The sequence below is a fragment of the Terrapene carolina genome, unplaced genomic scaffold (genome assembly GCF_002925995.2).
Source record: "Terrapene carolina triunguis isolate 2854851 unplaced genomic scaffold, T_m_triunguis-2.0 Scaffold68, whole genome shotgun sequence".
Taxonomy (NCBI): domain Eukaryota; kingdom Metazoa; phylum Chordata; order Testudines; family Emydidae; genus Terrapene; species Terrapene triunguis.
The window spans coordinates 66,993,275-67,018,395 of NW_020664419.1; the positions used below are offsets into that span (position 1 = coordinate 66,993,275).

Here is a 25,121-nt window from a genome sequence, read left to right on the forward strand (position 1 = left end):
TCGCCCCGATTTTTTTTTTTTTTTGCTTGGAGTGGCAAAAAAGCCAGAGTTGGCTCTGTAAGCATGACAAAAAATCTCATTGAACTTGGCCCAAAGTCAAGCTTTAAACTGTTTCCAAGATCTGTTAGTTTGGAATGAAAACTACATTACTAGTTTCAAACGATCACATTTGCCCTCTCTTTACCTGTTAAACATATGATCTGAAATTACAATATGAACTGCCAAGAACACAACTTCACAAAGAATTTTGCAACCATAGAGATTTCTTTAAGAGATTTAAAACCTTGTTTATACAAGATTTAAAAGTCAATTATGTTCCGGGGGACAAGGTGGATGAGTTAATATCTTTTATTGGACCAACTTATGCTGGTGAGAGACAAGCTTCTGCACTTACACAGAGCTCTTCTTCAGTAAGAGCTCTGTGTAAGCTCGAAAGCTTGTCTCTCTCACCAGCAAAAGTTGGTCCAATAATAGATATCACTTCACCCCATCTTGCCTCTCTAATATCCTGGGACCAACACGGCTACAACAACACTGCATACGATTATGTTCTGCACAGTTGCATACTATATCTGGGACAATTCCATATTCAGTGCTGTAAGACTGTTCCTGCTAAATTAACAAGAATGTGTTCTGAGAGTATTTTTAATCTATAGTTTTACTTGGTATATTTTATATAACCTGTAATTTAAATGATAAATCTTGTTTGCCTTATTCAGATGAGTAGCCTCCTTGGCCATCAGTTAGTTAACTTGCTAAAGGTCCAATTCTTCCACTTTTACTCATGTTGAGTAGTGTAGAACCTTAATTTCAAAGGGTAAAAAGAGCAGAACTGGAAACTTAAATTTGGGGTTTCATATTGAAGTTAAAGGACAGTTCTATCCTGAAAATTCTATCATCTTCATCCATGGGTCTTCTCCCTGTGTGTATTCAAAGTAATATTTTAGTGGCTTTATTTGAGTACGTTTGTACACATGTTGGCTCTGTAGGGTTACATAGAGAGAACAGGATTCTATTTCTGCTCATCTACCAGCTACAAAATTAACTAAAATTCTGCCTTCGGTGATTGGGGGACAAAAAGGCAGTTACACCAGTGTAATGGAGAGCAGAATCTGCACACTGGGGTTGCTCAGCTGTTACAGACTGTAGAATTTGGCCTGCAGAATCCTTTTTTTTTTTTTTTTTTTGTAACCACACTTTAAATTTCTAAATAAAGAACTTATAAGAAAGTTAAGGTGGAGGGAGTGTGAGTTGAGTCTAACACACACCCCAAAAACATTGCACTGTATATAGCTTTTTAAAAAGAAATCCCAAATGTTAGAATGACAAATCCTGAATGCTAGAACTAAGGTGAATAGTTGAAGGAATCTAGCCAGATCCCTGCTGTCAGGTAATTCTTCATTGCTCAATATCACTGCACCCAACTTATACTACTCACCCAACCTTAGTGTTTCTCCTTAATGTTTGCGAAAACATATGAAGTGTGAAAGTAACATTTTATTAAGGCACTGTAAGCCAGCTGGAGAAAATGATATATCCGCATGTAGCAGTGTGGGATTCTAGTGCTTAAAATCACTGAGGCATGGAAATTATCATCCATTATTAATAAAGCAAAATCACTCACACGTACCATATCCAAGAATAGTGACAGAATATGGGCTTGTAAAAAAAAAAACCTTTTAAAGGTGGGGATAAATGTTTCTCACTGAATTCTAACCTAACGTCCTGGTAATGAACCCCAGTTTCAATATAATATAATCAAAAGTATTTCAAAAGCACTAGGGGCGAAATCCTGGCCCATTAAAGTCAATGGGAGTTTTGCCACTGACTTCAACTTAGCCAGGATCTCGCTTCACTGGTTTTATTAAGTTTTCTCCAGAAAGTACTCTAATCCACAGATAAAAAGCGTATTTTAAATCAATAAAGTCTTTATATTGACCCTTCCTCAAAACAAATACTGTTCCACCAGATAATCCCATACAAAGTACTCAGCAGCTATAGAGTGACTTTCCTTAAACCATGTCTGCTTCTCCCTTTTAAAAACTGTTGACAGTCTTGCAAAAATAGCATCAGATGATGACCAGATATTTGGGTAGAAATGTTACAATAATAAAGCAATAAGACAATGCATATTTTAGCTTCCCTGGTTTATAAACTAGACAGACTTTATTTAGCCTTTCCAATCCTATTGTACATGAGATTAATTTATGTAATAAATTATCCATTTCACTGATATAGGACATTACCAATCAAATTTTATTTTAAATAACATTCACAGAGAAAACTGGTCCCAGTGGTGCTGAATTTTATTATTATATATTTAGTTATTTGGTACGGTGGTAGTGAGGCACTGATATCTTAATAAATATAGTTGTTTAACCTACATGTGAACAAAAATCTTCATTTCCAAAACCTTTTAATATGCAACTTCTTAAAGGGCAACCTCATACTCCAGGAGAAATAAGGGTCTGTTTTTTTTAACATTAATTACCAATTCTTGACATGGCATCTTACAACCATCTTATAAAACCTGGTGATTTAAATCAAATTCATAATTATTAACTACAATCAGGGTCCCTTTTAAAAGAAAATGATCGTCCCTAACAAAGACTATTTTTTTTTTGCCAGTTTGGGGGTTCCATTAATACAATGTGTTACAGCCATTTTAATAGGTTGCTACATATTGGATTTCATATTGTTATATCATCATCTAGCCTAACATTTAATGCCCTAAAGGGTAATTCCATCATACATTAATCTGTTGCATGTATAGTTAATTATAGATGGGATAAGCCATATTTCATCTATCATGCATTTATGCATTTTACAAATTGGATTTATCACACATCTTTGACCACCTAACCTGCATTCTTCCCAATAATCCATTTCCCTGGCACATGTTTTAATATCCCAACCCCTGAGCAGTTTCAATTGGCCACTGTTTATCAAGATCTGCTTTCCAGAGAAATGTTTTCTTCTCCAACCTCAACCCCAAAGTGGAACTTTCTCCACTAAGATACATGATGGATTTTTTTCTGGCTGGGGCTGCACTGGGTCTCTGCAGGTATCCTGAGCCTCCTCCTGGGGGAGGGCAGACAGTGCCTGGTGCATCTGTAGTCAGGTCCATACCTTCTGCCTTCAGGCCCTGCAGTCTCCTTTATAGTGCAGGTAGCCCAGCACGGAGTTTGCTGGCAAGTGCCTTCCTCCACCACCTGAGGGCCACGATACAAATGACGGTTCTTATTTCCAGCTGAGAGGTCTTTCCTGAGACCTCTGAGTTACCAGTCTTTTCATAGAATCATAGAATATCAGGGTTGGAAGGGACCTCAGGAGGTCATCTAGTCCAACCCCCTGCTCAAAGCAGGACCAATTCCCAACTAAATCATCCCAGCCAGGGCTTTGTCAAGCCTGACCTTAAAAACCTCTAAGGAAGGAGATTTCACCACCTCCCTAGGTAACCCATTCCAATGCTTCACCACCCTCCTAGTGAAATAGTGTTTCCTAATATCCAACCTACACCTCCCCCACTGCAACTTGAGACCATTACTCCTTGTTCTGTCATCTGCCACCACTGAGAACAGTCTAGATCCATCCTCTTTGGAACCCCCTTTCAGGCAGCTGAAGGCTGCTATCAAATCCCCCCTCATTCTTCTCTTCTGCAGACTAAACAATCCCAGTTCCCTCAGCCTCTCCTCATAAGTCATGTGCTCCAGCCCCCTAAACATTTTTGTTGCCCTCCGCTGGACTCTTTCCAATTTTTCCACATCCTTCTTGTTGTGTGGGGCCCAAAAGTGGACACAGTACTCCAGATGAGGCCTCAGCAATATCGAATAGAGGGGGAATGATCACGTCCCTCGATCTGCTGGCAATGCCCCTACTTATACAGCCCCAAATGCCGTTAGCCTTCTTCGCAACAAGGGCACACTGTTGACTCATATCCAGCTTCTCGTCCACTGTAACCCCTAGGTCCTTTTCTGCAGAACTGCTTCCTAGCCATTCGGTCCCTAGTTTGTAACAGTGAATAGGATTCTTCCGTCCTAAGTGCAGGACTCTGCACTTGTCCTTGTTGAACCTCATCAGGTTTCTTTTGGCCCAATCCTCTAATTTGTCTAGGTCCCTCTGTATCCTATCCCTACCCTCTAGCATATCTACCATTCCTCCCAGTTTAGTGTCATCTGCAAACTTGCTGAGAGTGCAGTCCATGCCATCCTCCAGAACATTATTGAAAATATTGAACAAAACCGGCCCCAGGACCGACCCTTGGGGCACTCCGCTTGATACTGGCTGCCAACTAGACATGGAGCCATTGATCACTACCCGTTGAGCCCGACGATCTAGCCAGCTTTCTATCCACCTTATAATCCATTCATCCAGTCCATACTTCTTTAACTTGCCGGCAAGAATACTGTGGGAGACCATATCAAAAGTTTTGCTAAAGTCAAGGAATAACACATCCGCTGCTTTCCCCTCATCCACAGACCCAGTTATCTCCTCATAGAAGGCAATTAGGTTAGTCAGGGATGACTTGCCCTTGGTGAATCCATGCTGACTGTTCCTGATCACTTTCCTCTCCTCTAAGTGCTTCAGAATTGATTCCTTGATTTTTCCAGGGATGGAGGTGAGGCTGACTGGCCTGTAGTTCCCCCGTATCCTCCTTCTTCCCTTTTTTAAAGATGGGGACTACATTAGCCTTTTTCCAGTCATCCGGGACCTCCCCCGATCGCCATGAGTTTTCAAAGATAATGGCCAATGGCTCTGCAAATACATCCGCCAACTCCTTTAGCACCCTTGGATGCAGTGCATCCGGCCCCATGGACTTGTGCTCGTCGAGTTTTTCTAAATAGTCCCGAATCACTTCTTTCTCCACAAAGGGCTGGTCACCTCCTCCCCATACTGTGCTGCCCAGTGCAGCAGTCTGGGAGCTGATCTTGTTTGTGAAGACAGAGGCAAAAAAAGCATTGAGTACATTAGCTTTTTCCACATCCTCTGTCACTAAGTTGCCTCCCGCATTCAGGAAGGGGCCCGAACTTTCCTTGACTTTCTTCTTGTTGCTAACATACCTGAAGAAACCCTTCTTGTTACTCTTAACATCTCTTGCTAGCTGCAACTCCAAGTGTGATTTGGCCTTCCTGATTTCACTCCTGCATGCCTGAGCAATATTTTTATCCTCCTCCCTGGTCATTTTTACAAGAACCTCCTCAGGACCTGGACAATAGCTTCAGCGACCAGGGGAAGGATCTCCTCCTGCTATATAACCCCCATCTAGGCACATGGGTAGTGGAGTCCCCCTTAGTGCACCGGAGGTTGATCCTGGCTTGCACCATCAGAATCTGAGACCTGGCCTATGGTTGGAGGGACTGGTGGACCCTGCAGTGTTCGGCCAGTTCATGAGGCTGCCCACCCTGCATGACCCCATTGTGTGCTCAGTCTCCCTGCCAGTTCCCTTTGTTGTTTCTCTTTGACTTCATTCCCATCGCTGTTTCTGCATTTGTTGTCACCAGTATTTACTGAGGCTTGGGTTCAATTGCCCCTTCCCTTCAGTTGAGGTGAAGGGCTTTTAGGTTCGGGCAGGCTTAGGCCCACTGTCTCCCAGTAATCACAACAGGTATACACCTACCAACTTTGGCAACAAATGAGGCAGGGGGTCTTATGAACAACAGTCTCCTTCACTACACATCCGTGATTCATCCCCAGAGCAGGTCCAGCCTGTGCACTGGGTTCCTATTAAAAATGTGATTGTGCAAAGACTGGAGGCCCAAATAAAATTTCACAGGGAACCTTAACTCTGGCAGTTCACAACTTCTTAATACTTGGATTTACTGCCTCCTCCACACTGCTTTGATGTCAAGTAACAGGGGGAGCATTGAGAGCACAAGAGAGACTGACTCCCTGCTCTGTGCCTGGGTCCACAGCAGCCCCCAGCAACCAGGAGGAGCAACTGCAGGGAAAGTCCTGCCTTGCCTCTGCCGTCCCACCCTCGAGCATGCAGATGCAATGATTCAGGGAATTTAGCTGTCAAACTCTAACAAGTCTCTGCTGAGCATTGTGTGAACTGAGATTTTTCAAGGGCTGGTAAAGTGCCCAAATTTGGGCTTTTTTTTTTTTTTTCATGGAAACAGGAAAAGGCACATCCCTGACAAAAAGGCAACTCCTGCTAAATTTCAAGCCATTGCTCCAATGCATGAAGATGCTAGAGTTTCTCAACAAAATAGTTGCAAGAATTTTTTAACATGAGCAAAACAACGTATTTTCCCCTAATATAATTCTCAGAAATTGTGGAAACATTTTTGCAGAAACTTTCTGAAAACCTTCAGCCTGCCACAGACACCCAGAATGGAAAATTTTAGCCCAAACAATTAATTTGGCACAGTATAAGCAACTAAAACAGGGTCTTATAATAAGATATGTCGCGCAACCTTATTTATTGGGTGAGCTACCACCTTCACCTATAACAGATGAATAGATTTGTGTTAATGTAATATAGTTGAAAGTTTTCACTAGAAAGTCAGGACTGACATGAATAAAAATGCTTTTTTAAATTGAATTTCCTTTTTTTTTTCAGTGATATTTAAAAAAGAGAGAGAGAAAATAAATGTCATTTATGACAGTTGGCACAATTGACCTGACCACTCATTTGGAGTCGGTCAACTATTGTGTAAATAAATAATTATAAATATCCTAAAGTGAATATTATTTACTTACTAGTGTAAAACAGTAAAAGAAAAATCAGTTTAGTACAGGATGGTTTTACACAATAGCCCATAAAAGCACTTACTATGCCTTATAGATGATCCTGTCAAATTCTACTTAGATATTTTTAGTTCACTGAACTGCATTACAATTTAGGCCATTTCCTAGCTTCCTATGCTCCAAACCTCTTCAAAAAGCTACATGTTTGTTGCTGTTGAGAATATTTTCTGCTGATGAATATAAATGTGCTAGGATTTCATTGGTGATATTGTAGAGATAGCAAAGCTCCCCTTTATAACTTGAGTGCCAAGCTGTGCTGTATATATAAAAAAATAAACCTTCTGTGCTTCCTGCTGTCAATGAAGGAAACATTTAGCTAGTTAAATGAAAAGACTAGCCAGGATATCAGCATCTTAGAATAGAGAGTGCCATTATTTACAGTCTTGGAACAGTATTGCCCTAAAAAGTCTTTAAAACTGTGGGCTATTTAAGTGGAAACCTCTCTCTGTTTCTCGCAATGCAGAACATATTCAGTAAAATAAAGGTGTGTTGCACATTGCCGATAAACTAATGTACCTTCCCTTTTCTCTTCCTTCCAGCCATTCATGAAAATAAAAAATCACAATCAATGCACTTCTGCTGCCTCAATACCAAAGAGTGCAATCCTGCTATCATTGAAGTAAACGATAGAACTCCCATTGATGTCACTGAAGGAGGATTAGTGTTAGGCATTAAATAGATAAGCACAAAGGAGAACCGAGAGGCTTGCAGGTTGCAAGCTGTAAACTGTTGTCTCCATAAGAATGTTTCCAATCACTTCAGTCTTGCATACAAATAATGTTTAGTTTAGTAGGGAAATAATCCTAAACATTTAGGAATCCTATTGGACTGATTAGCTTCATTTGTATCTTCTGTCCAAGAAATTGTAAAGTGAAAGATAAAGCATTATCATTTACATATATGAAATTTGGTTCACGTTCCCCATGGTATGCTTACAAAAGAGGGTTCCAGAAAGGAACCAACTCTGTAAAACAAAAAATCGGAAGCAGCCTTAACTATTGTCTCACTATTGTGAGCCCAGAACATATTTTACTGCTTTAGAGACATCCTGTGTGGATAAGTTGGAGGGCCAGGAGAGATGAGAGAACAAGGATCACATTCTCCCTCTGTGTACCTGTGTGGGAGGCAGCCATAATTTATCACTGACTGCTGGAGAGTGCAAGGAGGGCCTTTTCGCACAGATCTCAGGGTAATGTTCCCAGTCCTCAGAACTGGCAAGTGGCTACAACTTTCTAACACATACAGCATGACCTCACTTCTCTGTACAGACCCTGAAGGGGTCCCCTTAACATCAGTGGATTTTGGATTTTCCCCACTTTGTCTCTGCATCATGACTTCAAATCACATATCCTTTGCTGTGGTGGACAATGCACTCCTGCTCCTTCAACGCTGACAGGAATAAGGCTATGCTAAGAAATGACTTTCATTTCCGTACCTCTCTGATAGCTGTACAAAACTCACTCTGCAGTACTTTCTTTAGGGATTGTAGCTTGTGTACTGGTACTTCTCCGGACTCTTGTAGTTTCTCCAGTAATTCAATTGCTCTTGCAACATCTGAATGGGTAAAAATAGAAATAAAGTTCAGAAAAGCAGAGATTTGACATGTAAGAATGATTAATGTTCCAAATAAGTGGTATAGTGATTATCAATATTTTCAATGCACAATATTTTCAATGCACAGCTTTATCAATGCTTAATTTATTTGTTTTTGTGTTTATAACTCTTTAGCAGACAAGATAAAGTTCATTTCTGCAGGTAAACCACTTGAAATGTATACGTTACCTTAAACTAATATATGTGTAGGCACTGCTGTTCAGAAATCTGAATCCTTCAGTACTGACATTACATGCGTATTTATCAATTACAAGTACTCTTTTCTAAAAACAGATACCAGTGTAAGCAGATAATATACAGTAGTATGTTTAAAACAGTTAGAAATATATAACTGCTTCCTTCTGCATTAAAGAGAACAGCACCAAAGAGGTATGGGGCATGCTTTCAAAGACTGAGTTAAAATTACTCTTTACATAAGTCCATCTGGTATGATAATGGATAAGGAAAGAATTTAATCTTTTCTTTGTACAAACCTGGAAATATATACTAATATTTTCTTCAAGAATTGTTTTGCCTGTTGCTAGAAGAAGGCTTCTCTAGCGATTAGAGCACTGGCCCAGGGCTCTGAAGAGCTAAGTTCAATTCCCTGCTCTGCCGTGTACTTCCTGGATGACTGTGGGAAAGTCACTCAGTATCTCTGCCTTGGTTCCTCATCTGTAAAACTGGGATAAAAGCACTTCCCTACCTCACAAGGATGTTGTGAGGATAAATATATTAAAGATTGTGAGATGTTCAAATAATGTGGTGATGGGGGCCGTATAAGCATGATAGGTAGTGATTTGTTCCATGTATTACTTGATGGAGGCTATCCACTGATCAAGGGAGGGAGCTGAGTCAGTCCACTTAGTTAAAATACATTTCTTTGCAAGAATTAACTGAAACAAGCAGCTGTAAGGGGTGGATTCTAACCAGTGGAAGCTGTAGCATAGGCAGGGCTCAGACATTTTTACTACCATGTCATGGAAGCCTACATTACAACTTCTGCTGCAGGAGCTGCACTGGAAGTGAATTATAGCCACAAAATTTGCTGAAGTAGATGAAGCCTGGCCACATTGTAATGTTGTCTTGATTGTCTGGTCATTCCCATTGCCTCTAATGTAGACTTATTTTCATTTCTACCCGTGCCATCAATAGCCAATTATACCAAAATACTAAAAATATCATCGTGTAGACATATAGTGACTAAGGGAATATACAATGCTACATGCATGCAAAATATTTGAGGCATTTTAAATGTGATTTAGCTGCATTTAAAAATAAAATCTTTATAATGAATGGAAATTACCTTAAATAACCCCCCTTCCCCATGATAAAGATTGTAGTGTTTGTGACTGGGAGATTACACTAATTGAAACAATTCTTAGAATCCTCCACTTGCAGTTTAGCTCTTCTGAGCAGATGTCCTATCTGGCACAGACATGAGAAGCTATTTAGAAATGGGGAAAGGATGGCTTCAGATGAGTGGTTTAAAGTATATTTTTTAATATTCATAATAATAGTTAAAAATGCAAAGAACAAAACTATCTTTCTCACAATGAAATACCTCCAAAAATGGCTCTTTACCAGATTCATAATTCTGACATTTCCCATTCAAACTGAGAGGTTCACAGTTAGTTAATTTTTAGACTTCCAGTCCTTAGTCCTTGGCCCCAGCTTCAGCTGCTCTGCTCTATGCAGACAGTACAAAGCAGATGAAGGGCTGCATCTTAGAATTGCCCAATACTCTTTGCTGGCATAGCAGTTCTGATTGGACCTCTGCAGTTGCCAGAGCTTAGAAAAGCCCTTCAGCTGCTCTAAATTACAAGGTGTGTTGTTTTGTGTTTTTTTTTTTTTTTTTTTTACCCTGGTTAGCCCAGTTTAGAGCTTCCTTCCTAGTCCTCCTCCCAAAATATACTGAGCAGAACCGCAGTGCGGCTGCTGGCTGATCCCCCACTATTTTATTCCCACTTAGCTGTTCTACCTCCTAGTTCTGTGGATTCTCTGCTTCTCCCCATGTTCACTATGGTCCTGATCCAAAACCTATTAAATTCAGTGGAAAGACTCCCACTGACATCAATGTTCTTTTGGCACCCTGATTCTGTAAAGTAACCCTATTCTTAAAGCAAATGCTTAATTAGCTCTAGGCATGTCATTTTCCTATTGAAATCAATGGGTTTTATGTATATGCTTAAAGATAAGCATGTGCTTAAGTGCCTTCCTGAATTGGTGCCTGGATCATTCACAGTATGATTAATTGCATTTAGAAGTAGGACAAGCTTGCATTTAGTATTGCAATATATTGCAAAGAGAGGAACATGGTAGTACAAATGACAAATTCATGCTCTCTGATGTGAAATCAACAGGAGGTGAGTGTGTGAATTCCTAGGCAAAACTGAGTGCCAAGTTGTCATTTGCTGAAGTGGGCATCTCCCATTTTCTGATAGAGTAGTTGCCCATGAATAAACACAAATTCAGGCAGCACCCCATGAAAATGCTAATAAAGCAAAGCTTGTGATTGTTCTTAAACTAAATAACGAAAACTACCAACGGTATTAACTTTACCAGTTGATGATATACTGCCTATTATTTGTATTATCGTAGCACCTAGGAGTCCCAGTCACGGGCCAGGACTCCATTATGCAAATTGTGGGAGGTATTACTTTTCACTATCTTGCTTACCATAACAAAAGTCATGAGTACTTTACTTTCTCCATGCTTTACTAGGTGAGTATAATACAGAATGTGTATGTAGATGGTGCTCCTGTGGGGGTTTTCAAACCATAGCCACTATACCTGGTTTTCTTGAGTCAGACCTTCACCATGCGAGTGCTTACAGTTGTGTAGTAATAAAGAATCCAGATGCAAATTAGAAAGACACTATAAGGTTTATTAAGAAATGTAATTCAACTGCAGGAGCAGGAGAGCTAGGGCTTTATTCTCCCTCTGTGAGATAGGCTAGGAATATTGCTTACAAGGTATTGACTTTGCTGGGAGTTACACAGGCTCTGTGGTGAGAGAATAGGGCCCCAGACACTAATCTAAGCTGCAGAGAACAAGTTGAGAGTGATCTTCACAGACCCTCACTCATATAATCATCTCTATCAAGGATATTAAGTTCTAAGCATTACTTTATCAGGACAAAATTGTCCATCGCTGATCAATGATCATGAAGGCAGGATACTTCCTGCCTAGAAATTTTTCAGAACTGTAAACCCTGCCACTGAAACCCAAAGTAAACCTTTCTGCTGATAACACATATACTTTATTTCAATATTTTATTTCTCATACTTTAAAACTCAAGATGTTCACTAGTTGAGCAAATGCAATTTTTAACTATATAAGCAGTATTGCACACTATTTGTTTTTCTAAAATGAAAGTCTAAGAAATGCATATGTATACTTATTTCAAAAGATGAAACTCAAAGTCTTAGATGCTGTTGTAAGCTACAGTAAAAGTTGAAGCATCACTGTCTGGGGTTTTGGGATGCTGAAAACAGTAAATTATTTACCCTTTGGCCCCAGGAGTTGGAAGATTTCCCAAGACTAGGAGCAAGTAAATAAATGATACCATTTAATTTATTGTTTCTGACACGAGCAAGTAATATCGCACTGGGAGTTTCCATTTGCAGGTAACATAAGGAAATTCCAGTGCTCAGAAAATATAATGAGAAACTATCAAGGTCCCTATTACAAAGACATTTTTTAAAAAATTATATAACTTTCCATGCTCCCAAATTCATCCAATGCTGTAAAATAGATGTAGTGATCCAAGCTGTTGCTTTGATGTATTATCTCCCGATCATATTTCTTAACAATGTGCTGCGTCCCTACCCTTATCACTGCTGGGCCCAGTGCTCTGACTCCATTTGGTAGTGACTTTAGGGATAATTTTCATGACAGAAGAATATATGAAGCAATAAATAGCTTGGAGGAGGATTAAATCCCAAAGTGAAAATGAGGAATGTGCTCATGGCCATATCTGTTTGTTACAAGCAGACACCTTTGTCATAAGCGTTATTCTTGTTTCATAAGACAAAACAAGATTCAACATACACTATAAAATATAGGCATGAAGGTAAAATATTACCTTATGAGGGTTTGAAACATTGTACGGCTTTCCAGTGATACGCCTGTTGAGGCGAGGCTTGGATAAACACCCGCTCTAAGGCAGGTTCAACAAGTGTGAAGTTCATCCCTGCATAAGGGCTCAAGTGGAGCATAGGCTTTGTGCTGGCCCTCTGGACAGGGAGAATTTCACCCAACATGGAATAACTGCTTGAGGGCAGAGTTAAAATGTGAATAATAGTTCCAAGGAATGAGGAAGAAGTGATGTGACTGGCAGCTATGAAGATTTCAAAGTTAGTTGTGAGAAGTTAACATGTGGGGTGAAATCCTGCCCCTATTGAACTTAATGGGAACACTCCTCTTGTTTTCAATAGGGCCAGAATTTCCCTTTGGGGTTCTTTTCTTGACCAAATCTTCCTTTTGCTGTGTAATTATTCTAAGGAATTAGTTCTGTTTGTTATGAAGAATGGGCAATAAAGTGTTCTTATAATATTTTCTCACATATTTGTAGAAATTAATTAATTAAAAATCCATTGAAATTATGAAACTATTTTTAAATCAGTTTAAAGCTACATTTATATTCTATAATAAAGGAAATTAAACTCAGTCTTCTCTCTTTACTATTTCTAATTCATCCCTTTCATCAGCCAGGGAACCAGATTATTTTTTTAAACAAAAGCCTTCCAATAATAATCCCTTTGATCACAATTTCATTTGATAGAAACTTAGATTTCAATCAAATCAGCATGAATTTGTCTTCATTCCACTCACTGATCTTCCATTGAGATCAATGGGAGTTTTGTTTGAAGACTGGGGATCAATGATTACCTGATATTTTATGTTGAACATACCATAAAAGGAACATCTGTTTATTCTTTCCATTTTGGACCTAATGCTCATCTTACATTTTTATTTTTACCAACACCTCTTTATACTTCTCTCTTCTATCTAAGCAATGATCTCTACTCTCCCCCCATTCTATTTAACATTCTGTTCACTTCTCCTCTCTTCTCATCATTGAACTCACAAGCAGCACTTGAGGAAATAATGTTTCAGCATGGTGGGTCACATTATCAGTGAAACACAGATAATGGTGAGGTGGCTGCAGATGGAACACATTATATCAACAGTGTGCATTGAAAAGGAACATTGTTTTCAGAAAAATTCTCATCTAATGTAATATTTTTATATTTTTTCATTTGAATGCAGTTTCGTTTGCATTCCTGGGGACCATACGCAGGCTATTATAATGTTACTGTACAGACATAAAGAAAGAGAGAGAAATCACTAGAACATGGAGCTAGTATGATTTCATACTGTGATTAAAAACTGGAACATTACCATGCAATATTAAATGAAGTAGAATTGTGCAGACATAACCATGTAGCATAATACAGTTGTAAAGGCAGGTCATTTTGCTTGTTTATCACTATCCTTCGGTCCCTATGTTTAGTCTCACTTCTTTCAAATGGTATAATTATATATCATTCTCCCCTGCTGTCTCTTTATTCAAACTAATGTCATTAAACACAATTTAGATAGATTTGCCTGAAATTAATCTGTTGACTATTTTAAACATAAATATTATTTCCAGTATTGCATTTCAGATCACTGTAGCCCCAAAACAACAACCAAACCCAGATGCTATGAGAAATAAGGATCCTAGAAACGCCAACACTGATAGACATGTCACAGTTCTGTTAGCAGTTTGTAAGGTAAATTCTAGCTTTCATTGGAGTATGTATAATAGCTGTCACTGATGGCAGAATTTGGCAAGGTTTGTCTTAATTCTAACTCAGGAGATCCAGGAAATTCAGCAATTCATAGAAATGCCAGGATACTTGATTTTAGCATTCTGAATCATTTTGTGTTCAAGAGTGACACTAACTGTCAGTGTTTAGTGATACAAAATTTCAGTAACTCTTGGAATGCAAGATACTTAGATCCACTATCTACACTGGAGGTAAGAGCTGTACTACATTAATTAATGTAGAGTCTTCCAATCCTGTGCTTATCTGGAGATCGCACTGTTATAATCTGCAGCCCCCTGAACAATTTTTACCCATTGGCATAAAACTCTTTTTGACAGTGTTCTGTGAAGTTAGTTTTGGTTCAAGGGTTCAAGCAGTAATTGCTTACATAAGCAATATATGGCTTTTTTTTTTCACCAGCTGGTCTGGAATCATCTTGCTGGACTGCTCGCAATAAGGAAATATAAAAATTTCTTGTAGACTAACAAGGTTTTGGATAGTAGACTCCCCACCTTTCTGACACACATTTTGTCTTTCTACTGCCACACTCATTTTAGGTATGAAAAAGTTCATTGGAGGTGAAACTGTATTATTTATCAGAAAGAAGAAATATATAAAATAAACACAAAATGCCATTAGGGATGTCACTGCAATTAATAGTAAGAATACACAGTTTGTCTCTGACATTTCAAAAAACAGTTATTTAAAAAGCTCACCAAGGCAGAGTAGAAATACACCCAGGGCAGTGTAAATGGGAGAGTTTCAGCCAATGTTTGAAAATCTGAGGAGACTTAGGGTATGTCTACACTACGGGATTAATCCGAATTTATATAATTTGAATTTTGGAAACAGATTGTATAAAGTCGAATGTATGCGGCCACACTAAGCATATTAATTCGGCGGTGTGCCTCCACGTACCGGGGCTAGCGTTGATTTCCGGAGCATTGCACTGTGGGTAGCTATCCCATAGTTCCCGCAGTCTCCTCCACCCATTGGAATTCTGGGTTGAGATCCCAATGCCTGATGGGGCCAAAAACATTGTCGCGGGTGGTTCTGGGTACATCCTCCCTCCTCTCCAGGGAAGCAATGGTAGACAACTGTTTCGCGCCTTTTTCCTGGGTGAACAATGCAGACGCCATACCACAGCAAGCATGGAGCCTGCTCAGCTCAAGACAGCAGTCATGAACATTGTAAACACCTCGCGCGTTATCGTGCAGTTTATGCTGAACCAGAACCTGCAAAACCAGGCGGTGAGTAGTAGGCTACGGCAGCGCAGTGGCGAGAGTGATGAGGACATGGATATGGAATTCTATCAAACCGCGGGCCCCGGTGCTTTGGAGATCATGCTGTTAATGGGGCAGGTTATAGCCGTGGAATGCCGATTCTGGGCCCGGGAAACAAGCACAGACTGGTTGGAACGCATAGTGTTGCAGGTGTGGGACGATTCCCAGTGGCTGCGAAACTTTCGCATGCATAAGGGCACTTTCATGGAACTTTGTGACTTGCTTTCCCCTGCCCTGAAGCGCCAGAATACCAAGATGAGAGCAGCCCTCACAGTTGAGAAGCGAGTGGCGATAGCCCTGTGGAAGCTTGCAACGCCAGACAGCTACCGGTCAGTCGGGAATCAATTTGGAGTGGGCAAATCTACTGTGGGGGCTGCTGTGATGCAAGTAGCCAAAGCAATCACTGAGCTGCTGCTACCAAAGATAGTGACTCTGGGAAATGTGCAGGTCATAGTGTATGGCTTTGCTGCAATGGGATTCCCTAACTGTGGTGGGGCGATAGATGGAACCCATATCCTTATCTTGGCACCGGAGCACCAGGGCAGCCAGTACATAAACCGCAAGGTGTACTTTTCAATGGTGCTGCAAGCACTTGTGGATCACAAGGGACGTTTCACCAACATCAACGTGGGCTGGCCGGGAAGGGTTCATGACGCTCGCGTCTTCAGGAACACTGCTCTGTTTAAACGGCTGCAGCAAGGGACTTACTTCCCGGACCAGAAAATAACCGTTGGGGATGTTGAAATGCCTATAGTTATCCTTGGGGACCCAGCCTACCCCTTAATGCCATGGCTCATGAAGCCATACACAGGCAGCCTGGACAGGAGTCAGGAGCTGTTCAACTACAGGCTGAGCAAGTGCAGAATGGTGGTAGAATGTGCATTTGGCCGTTTAAAAGGTCGCTGGTGCTCGTTACTGACTCGGTCAGACCTCAGCCAAACCAATATCCCCATTGTTATTGCTGCTTGCTGTGTGCTCCACAATCTCTGTGAGAGTAAGGGGGAGACCTTTATGGCAGGCTGGGAGGCAGAGGCAAATCGCCTGGCTGCTGATTTTGCGCAGCCAGACACCAGGGCGATTAGAAGATCACACCAGGAAGCGCTGCGCATCAGAGAAGCTTTGAAAACCAGTTTCATGACTGGCCAGACTACGGTGTGAAAGTTCTGTTTGTTGAAAACCTGCCCCCTTGATTGACTCATTCCCTGTAAGCAAACCACCCTCCCCCCTTAAATCACAGCTTACTTTTAAACGAAATAAAGTCACTATCATTTAAAAATCATGTATTCTTTATTAATTGATTATAAACATAGGGAGAGAACCGACAAGGTAACCCGGATGAGGTTTGGGAGCAGGATAGGAGGGAAGTAAAAGGCCACTGAAAAAATTCAATATAATGACAGCCTTTTGGTTGGGCTGTCCACTGGGGTGGAGTGGGAGGGTGCACGGAGCCTCCCCCCCCATGTTCTTATACGTCTGGGTGAGGAGGCTATGGAACATGGTGAGGGGGGAGGTAGGTTATACAGCGGCTGCAGCGGCACTCTGTTATCCTGCTGCCGTTCCTGAAGCTCCACCAGACGCCGGAGGATGTCCGTTTGATCACGCAGCAGCCCCAGCATTGCAGCCTGCCACCTCTCATCTCGAGCGTCCCTCATGACCTCACGTTCACTGGCATCTTTCCTGTACTTAGATACCGTGTCCTTTCACTCATTCAAATGAGCTCTTTCATTGCGGGTGCATTCCATTATTTCCGAGAACATCTCGTTTCACGTCCTCTTTCTCCGCCTCCTTATCTGAGATAGCCTTCGGGACGGAGGAGGGAGGCTTGAAAAATTTGCAGCTGCTGGAGGGATGGAAAAAAGGAGAGAAGTTTTTAAAAAGATACATTTTACAGAACAATGCTTATACTCTTTCACGGTGAAAAACACTATTCACATTACATAGCACGTGATTTCAGTACAAGGTCGCATTTTCCATCTTAATATTGAGTGCCTGTGGCTTTGGTGTTAGAGATCACAGATGCAGGTCCGGGCAACAGTATTCGGCTTGCATGCGGCCATGGAAAGCCATTGTCTTTCGGCTTCTGCGCCCTCCTTTCCCACATACCAAGCAAAGCCGTTTGACTGCTGCGGTTTTCCTGTTAACCTTCAGCAGCAGAAAACAAACTAACCCTCCCCCCCATCCAATTCTCTGGGATGATCGCTGTACCCCTCCCCCCACTGCATGGCTGGTATCAGGGAAGATCCCTGCTAGCCAAAGGCGAAAAGCTCAGTGCCAATTTCTCCCCCCCCCCCGCGCTTGGCTAACTGCAGGGAAAGATTTCTTTTCAGCCACAGGCAAACAGCCCAGTAGGAACGGCCACCTCTGTCCCCTTAATTAAATTCCCGTATTTCAACCAGGTTACCATAAACGATATCACTCTCCTGAGGATTACACAGCGAGATAAAGAACGGATGTTGCTTGAATGCCAGCAAACACCGGGACCATACGTTGCCAGGCTTTGTCGGGCAATGATACCAGATTACTTGCTACTAGCATGACGTGGTCAAGTGTCCTACCATGGAGGACAGAATAAGGCTGCACTGCCCAGAAACCTTCTGCAAAGGCTTTTGGAGTACCTCCAGGAGAGCTTCATGGAGATGTCCACGGAGGATTTCCGCTCCATCCCCAGACACGTTAACAGACTTTTCCAGTAGCTGTACTGGCCGCGAATGCATCCCAAGTCCTCAGGGCAAATTAATCATTAAAAAACGCTTGCTTTTAAACCATGTTTTATATTTTAAAAGGTAAACTCACCTGAGGTCCCTTCCATGGGGTCATGGTCTTGGCTACTGGCTTGGGAGGGTACTTCAGTCAGGCTGAGAAAAAGATCCTGGCTGTTGGGGAGAACGGAGTGCTGTGTGCTCTCCGCAAGCTCGTCCTCCTCCTCTTCCCCGTCCGCAGAATCCTCAGGTGTGGCTGATGAGATTACCCCCGCCTCGGAATCCATGGTCGGAGATGGGATAGTGGTGGCGGCCCCCCCTAGAATTGCATGCAGCTCGGTGTAGAAGCGGCATGTCTGCGGCTCTGACCCGGAGCGACTGTTTGCCTCCTTTGTTTTATGATAGGCTTGTCTGAGCTCCTTGACTTTCACGTGGCACTGATCTGAGTCCCTATTGTGGCCTCTCTCCATCATGCCCTTGGAGATTTTTTTCAAAAGTTTTGGCATTTCGTCTTTTCGAACGAAGTTCTGCTAGCACTGAATCCTCTCCCCGTATAGCGATCAGATCCAGTACCTCCCGAACGGTCCATGCTGGTGCTCTTTTTCGGTTATCGGCCTGCATGGTTATCTGTGCTGATGAGCTCTCTGTGGTCACCTATGCTCTCCTGTGCTGGGCAAACAGGAAATGAAATTCAAATGTTCGCGGGGCTTTTCCTGTCTACCTGGCCAGTGCATCCGAGTTTGGATTGCTGTCTAGAGTGGTCACAATAGTGCACTGTGGGATAGTTCCCGGAGGCCAATACCATCGAATTGCGGCCACACTAACCCTAATTCGAAATGACAATATCGATTTTGGCGCTACTCCGCTCGTCGGGGAGGAGTACAGAAATCGATTTTAAGAGCCCTTTATTTCGAAATAAATGGCTTCGTTGTGTAGACGGGTGCAGGGTTAATTCGATTTAACGCTGCTAAATTTGAATTAAACTCATAGTGTAGACCAAGCCTTAGGCATGTCACTCTCCCTCATTCAAGTGTGTCTAAAGATTTTATCTAGGCAGAAGGTGAAGAGTTTCAATCAAATAAATCCTTGTATAACTTCACAGTTCATCTTGATCTCCTACTCTTCTAATTAAGTGTAGTTATTTCTGTAATATTCAGTTTTGGATGAATTTTAGTGTATACTTCTGAAAATCCTTGGTATTAGTAGAACCCTGCTGTCATTTGCTACTTTGTATTCCATTACACTTCCTTCTATGGTGTCATACACCAGACTGCCCAATTTGCTTTCATTCTTGTGTGTAGTTCCTTACTTACTCACAGAATAGTGTTCTCTCTTGTTCCAGTAATTCTCTTTAATTTACTGATTAAAATAGAGAGTTTAGAAGAATGGAGAAAGTGAGGAGTCTTTTTGTGCCATTTTTGTTTGTTTTTAAATTGTACAAAATTTCATGCTAACTAGTCATCTTAGAGGTATACCTCACTATCATAAATTGGGCATAATGGTGTGCAGGGAGCAACAATTTAATCAGTTAAAATCCAGTAATGTTATCCAGGCCTTTATAGTACATTTTTGTACTGCATCTATAATATATACGTATATCTTTGAAGTCTACTCAAAATAATTATAGTTAAAACCAATGTTAATGTTCTATTATTTTGGTTTAAATAAATGATCTGGTAATCATTACAGGTCTAATGCAAGAGCACTTTTACATTCCAACAACTGAATATTGCTACAGCTACTCATGCATATCTTTTTCAAGTGGTCTAGGTAAACGGCCACTGGCCCTACCATATTTGACAATACCCAACTGTGACGAGAACTTCATTATTAGCAGGTAGGACATCATTTTTAAAAATTAAAGGTACATCTACACTGCACACTCCTTTTGGCAGCGCATAGAGTACACACACTGCATGCTCCACTAGTATGGGTATAAACAGCAGTGTAGACAGTATGGCACTACTAGGTGAGTAGAGCAACCCTGAACCCTGTGGGTATGTGTGACATTTTGGGTATCATCATCCAGATCTCTAAGGGGTTCTGTCACTGCCTTCTTGTAGCTTTGGGTGTCTTAATTCTATGCTGCTATTGCTCAGAGTCCTGACACCAGCCCACAAGTCTCAACCTCGCTTCCACCAGCCTAGTTACTCCTCTCAGGGTGATCCCAACATAAAAACATAAGAATGCCCATACTGGGTCAGACCAATGGTCCATCTAGCCCAGTATCCTGTCTTCCAACAGGGGCCAATGCCAGATGTTTCAAAGGGAATGAACAGAACATGGCATTATCAAGTGATCCATCCCGTCATCTAGTCCCAGCATCTGGCAATCAGAGGCTCAGAGAGACCGAGCGTGGGGTTGCATCCCTGACCATCTTGGCTAATACCACTGATGGACCTATCCTCCATGAACTTTCCTAATTCTTTTTTGAACCCCACTATAATTTTGGCCTTCAAAACATCTCCTAACAACGAGTTTCACAGGTTGACTGTGCATTGTGTGAAGAAGTACTTCCTTTTGTTTGTTTTAAACCAGCTGCCTATTAATTTTTACTGGTTCTTGTGTTAAGATATGGGGTAAATAACACTTCCTTAATCACTTTCTCCACACCATTCATGATTTTATAGACCTCTATTATACCCCCCTTTAGTTGTCTCTTTTCCAAGCTGGACAGTCCTAGTGTTTTTAATCTCTCCTCATATGGAAGCTGTTCCATATCCTTAATCATTTTTGTTGCCCTTTTTGTACTTTTACCATTTCAAATATATCTTTTTTTGAAAGGAGGGGGGGTGGGGAAACTGCATGCAGTATTCAAGTTGTGGGTGTACCATGGATTTATATACTGGCGTTACGATATTTACTCTCTTATCTATCCCTTTCCTAATGGTTCCTAACATTCTGTTAGCTTTTTTTGACTGCTGCTACTACAGTTGCCAACCTTCCAGGATTGTCCTGGAGTCTCCAGAAATTAAAGATTGTCATGAGATGAAACCTCCAGGAATATGTCCACCCAAAACTGGCAACCCTAGCTGCTGCACATTGAGCAGATATTTTCAGAGAACTATTCACAATGACTCCAAGATCTCTTTCTTGAGTGGTAACAGCTAATTTAGACCCCATCATTTTATATGTATAGTTTTCTATATAAATCTCCCCAAATTCTTAAGTACAAGACACTCAGACCTTTCCCCTCTGGTTCGTCACCCCAAACATGTGAAAACTGCCCCCAGTTATCAGTTTGGCACACACACCATAAAGCTTGCACACTGGAGACGTGCTTTGGATAAAAATAAACAAAAAGTTTTGTTTAAAAGAAAAATCACAAATTCAGAGAAGAAATAGTAAGAAAAAGCAAACACATGCAAGTCAGACAGAAAATAAACATAAAGACGCAACTTCAGGCTTTACACTTATATATTAGGTAAATTCTCTTTCCTTATACAAGTTACCTATTGTGTTTGAACAGTTTTCCAGTATGCCCCATCATAGATGGGATCCAGCATATCAGGGACAGTTTCCTGTTTAGAGGCTGCCCATCACTTTCTAGAAAGCCTTCACTTCAAAGCCCTTCTCTTTTAAGGGTTTGCACTGTTTTTGTTGGTTTTCCCCCCCTTTCTGTCAGACTATTGTGATTCATCATTACTCACAATGGAGAAAATTCCCTCTTGACTTGGTAGCTGGGGTGTCTCAGTGGCTTCCTATTAACTGTAATGGTCAATCATTTGTCTTTTCCTGGGTTGCAACATGGATCATTACTTGCATCTGGTTTTGTCTTAACACCTAGCTGGGAATGCACTCCTCCCTGCTGTGAGGTATATTTGAAATTGTAGCTTAGGTCATAGACATAGTATTCTATATAAATAAATATATAACCACAGTCTGTATACATATCTCGTAATGGCCATCAAGTTCAAAACATTACGTGCTTTCATAAAAGACTTTACTCCACATATTTTTATACACAACATTGCATACAACCAGCTGATTCAAATGCTTACTCTCTGGGGTTAAGAGCCCCTATTCTCCCCTGGGGGGGTCTGGACCCTGATTGTCACAGCATATACCCTATGCCAGTAGTTCTCAACCAGGGTTCTGGGGCCCCCTAGGGGGCCTTGAGCAGGTTTCAGGGGGACCTCCAAGTAGAGCCAGCATTAGACTTGCTGGGGCCCAGGGCAGAAAGCCGAAACCCCACAGCATGGGACTGAAGCTGAGGCCCCTGAGCCCCGCCACCCACGGCTGAAGCTGAAGCTTGAGCAATGTAGCTTCATGGTGGCTCCTGCTTGCTACTGCCTAACGCTAGCCCTGGCTTTTATATGCAGAAAACCAGTTATTGTGGCAGAGGTGGGCCGTGGAATTTTTAGAGCATGTTTGGGGCTGCGGGGAGACCTCAGAAAGAAAAAGCTCTGCCCTACGCGGCTCTCTACACACCCAAGCAGTGCCTCCTTCCGTGTCCCGCTGCTGGAGTCTTTCCCTGCTGCAGGGGGAAGCTCTAGCAATGGGGAAAGGTTCTGGCAGCGGGGGAACAGCAGGGAAAGGTTCCGGCAGCTCCCTGAAATGCAGAAAGGCTTTTCTGTGCTATAGGCAGCTGCCGAAGTCTTTCACTGACACATGTAGCAATGCACTGTGGTGTGGGAGCAGTCTGCTTTTCACTGCAGCGTGTAGCTACACACCTTATACCCCGTTGCAAGTGATGTGCATTGTAGACATACCCTGAAGCTGCTTAAAATAAATCATTTTAAGCAAGCAGTTTAACAAATGCTTGTCGGTCTTTTCTTAATGTGTGGAAAAAATCCAACCATGCAATAGAGTTGGATGTGCTGTATCTGTCTCACTTAGCCCATTATAGTGGTATATGAATCCCTAAGTGTGTTGGATTTCCTACGTGCTTGCTATCATAGACGGGGTCAAGCTCCTTCTGCTGGATGCTCATCAGGCTGCTGTGTTTGGATCCATACACTGGATCCTACAGGTTTCTAAGCCAGTAATTTAAGCACACCCTCCCCAGAGCTCCAGCCTCGTGCGTACTGCTGTTTTACAGTTTAACCTTTTGGGGTCATGTGACAGTTACAATATTGCCAATCTCAAGAGATCAGCAACGATCATGAGCTGAACCCCAAATATCATGACATTTTTTAAAAAGCCTATATTGTGGATTTTGGTCTGTCTTTTGATTTTGAATTCCCCCTGCCCGTGCCCAGCATGTCACAATTAACATTGCTCACTCTCCCAGATGCGTCAGTAAGGTGATTGTGGGCTCCCATTGCAGCAGCTCTCACCCTAATATCTGCCCCTTCCCAGGCTGGGTGCTGCACTGTTTCATTTGCAAAGAGTAAAGCTGAATGAAGGTTAAGTTGAGACAAGTGAAATTTTGTTAAACCACGTGCTCTGCTCTGTCTGCGTGGTTGAGTTGCTTCTAGTCTCTCTCCACATTCTTTGTTTTCGTCAGAGCCGCCCGGGGGGGGGGGGGGGGGGGGCGCAAGGGGGGCAATTTGCCCCTGGCCCCGGAGGGGCCTGTACGAGAATATAGTATTCTATAGTATTGCAACTTTTTTTATGGAAGGGGCCCCCGAAATTGCTTTGCCCCAGGCCCCCTGAATACTCTGGGCAGCCCTGGTTTTCCTGGTGTCCCATCAATAACAGTCCCTCCAGGAAAGAAACATGGGCCTCTGACTCCAGTTCAACTGATCATGATACCTCTTTATTATTTTACAAACATTTTAACATACAATGTTGATATAAACAAATAATTGACACCCAAACTCCTGTTCCGTGTCCCTTCTGTCAGAGGTTGCTAACACAGAGCCAAGTTGGAGTCTCATTTTAACCACAGATTCAGCTAGTTACATATTTCTTTGAGACAGTTTGGTCTCGTCAACAGATGACCACACCAGGAGTAACTGATCTCTGTCTCACTGTCACCATAATCTAGTAAACTCTCTCTGTGGAGTTGCCTCCCTCCCTGTCTGGATGGTTCTGGATGGTTCTCTGTGTCTCCATTCTGTGATGATCTCTAGTTTCTGGCTGGGTGTTGTCCGCTGGCTCATGTCTCCTGTTCCTTGGGATCACTTGTCCCTCTTGTGTAATCACCTTCTATGATCTGCTTGCCACTGCAACCCTGATTACTCCTTTAGTGTCTAATGGCTGGATCCTCACAGAAGTACCTGTCTCCAGGGCCAACAGATCCTTGGCTGACCTTTCATACTCCATACGCCTGCTTTCTCTGATTGCTGACCATCTCCTTTGCAGTGTCTCCATCCTTCTGGCTGCAACAGGTCTCCCCTCATTGGTGAAATGGTTTCGATCCTTTGTACCATCACTGCCTGCACTGAACAGTGATGGCATATTCCTGCATGCCAAGATGCTAACAGAGGGTCTGAACTAGAGGTCTGCTTTGATCTAATTTTAAAGCCTGGCCCAAACCCCTGGATAGATACATTGAGGGCACTGATGTACATTTCTGCCCCTGTACTTCATGAGCAGGGGTGTGGAGGCAAGAGTGCGACCTGGAAGAGCTGGAGCAGCCACTCTGGCATCTGGGATTGGGCTGTGGAGTAGGAACTGAGCAAGCGGGGCCTCTTTCCCTCCTGACTGCAGAGCATCCTCTGAACCAACAGGTGTCAATACCAGGCCTGGTCGGGGGACACTTGGCAGCAGATCAGCACAGAGGGAGCCGGGAACACTGCACCCATGACTGGGCAGGGAAGTGTGGGGATCAGAGCTGCTGGGAGCCTGGGTCACAGCCAAAGATAGGAAATGTCAAGAGCTGGGAAGCTGGGCTGTCTGGACCATGGAGCCCCCGGCAGAGAATAGGAACCAGGCACAGGTAGGAGGAGATGGGGACCGGTGACAGGCTCTGTGGGGAGTCTGCCCCTATCTTCCTCCCATCTCCCTCCGCACTCCCCTCCCACCCAGGGCTTCCCACTATATACACTTCAGCCACCTCCCATTCAAAGTGACCTTACTCTGCCTCTGAATAA

The 25,121-nt window shown here is 42.3% G+C and overlaps 1 protein-coding gene across 1 annotated transcript in view; it reads right to left on the minus strand.

Moving 5' to 3' along the window:
* LIN7A (lin-7 homolog A, crumbs cell polarity complex component) overlaps positions 1–21,875 on the minus strand; it is a 56,065-nt gene extending 34,190 nt beyond the window's left edge. Inside the window, exons 1-2 of the mRNA XM_029910872.1 lie at positions 21,792–21,875; positions 8,186–8,304 (exon numbers count right to left, since the gene is read on the minus strand). The gene's annotated coding sequence lies outside the window, so the exon portion shown is untranslated. The remainder of the gene's footprint in view (positions 1–8,185; positions 8,305–21,791) is intronic.
* Between the last annotated feature and the right edge of the window lie 3,246 nt (positions 21,876–25,121).